Source organism: Pseudorca crassidens, chromosome 1 (genome assembly GCF_039906515.1).
Source record: "Pseudorca crassidens isolate mPseCra1 chromosome 1, mPseCra1.hap1, whole genome shotgun sequence".
Lineage (NCBI taxonomy): Eukaryota > Metazoa > Chordata > Mammalia > Artiodactyla > Delphinidae > Pseudorca > Pseudorca crassidens.
This window is the reverse complement of record NC_090296.1, coordinates 115108231-115109547: the sequence shown is the minus strand read 5'-3', so window position 1 is coordinate 115109547 and position 1317 is coordinate 115108231.

Sequence of the window (1317 nt, the reverse complement as noted above, 5' to 3'; positions counted from 1 at the left end):
ACTAGAGGCGGCATCCGAGAAACACTCTGCTGAAACCAGGATCTGCTGAACGAGGAGTCGGGGACTAAGGTTCCTTTCCCAGCTCTGCCAGGAATTCTGTTAAGATCTTATGTCCAAGAGTCCTTTGCAAATGCAAACCCCATTGTCCGTGGTTTATGATCCATTCCCCATTGCTACCTCGAGCACGTCACAGAGCTTCTCTGTGAGTCAGGCCCTCGCCTGTAAGATGAGGTCATAAACACACCTGGGAGTGTAGGTGTGAACACCTTTGAAAAGCTCTGTGGTGGTAGGCCAAGGTACACCACTTTTAGCATCTTCTCTCTTTCCCACGCCTTAGTACCTGGGACAGTTGTAACAACAAGGGTGCTCTGCCAGGCACTGTATCCTCATTTACATAACAGCTCCTAAGCCCCTCCCTCCCCTGACCCAGGGCTTTCCTGAGAAAGAGCCAACTCCAGAAGCTGAAGGAATTTAGTTAAGCCAGGTGTTGATTCTAGCGCCCATTTTACAAAAAGCCTGAGGATAAAGCAGAGCTTCCCTACCCCGTGGGCGTGTCTTCCTCTTCCCTTAAGAAGCTGGTGGGAAGAGGTGGAGGCCATGGGAGACAGGGTCCTGGGCCCTTGGAGCTCACTCGCCCTCTGCCCCGGGCACAGATGGATTCTGTCTATCCTCCCTGGGGCCCACGGGGAGTAGGACCAGGGGCAAGAGTGTTCCCCAGACTTGAGGTGGAGGGTAGAGTGAGTGCTCTGAAGAGTAGGTTTTTAGATTTCACTGACCTGGGTCTAAAACTCCTCTTCCCCATTCATTTCACCAGGTTAAGACATGGTTCCAGTGTGAACTAATTTCCCCCGTTTCTGGGCTATGCTATCGCAAATAACTTACTCATGAGTAATGTGACCATGTTTGTGCAGAGTTTATTTAGATAAGAAAAACAACCCCAGGCCTCATGGGAGGGGATGCTCAGCAGTTCAGAGCCAACCCTGTTTCCTGGGCCTGCCAGGGAGGGTGAGGCCTTAGGCTGCTGGAGGCTGGACTTGGAGGGCTGCTGAGAAGCCGGACTGTCCCCAGATGCCCCCAGGCCCTGCATTAGGGAGTAAAGGTGAGGGAAGGAGTAGAGTGGGCTGGGGAAATGGAGCTGGACATTGAATGCAGCTCAGTCACTTCACAGTGTGTGGCCTTGCATGAGACACCTCCACCCTCTGAGCACTAGTTTCCCCCTCTTTGAAAAGAGATAGGTTGCATCCACCCCACAAAAGGGTGTGGAGAGTGCTTGTAAACTGCAGAGGGTAACGCACAGGTTACTTATTAATTGATGTC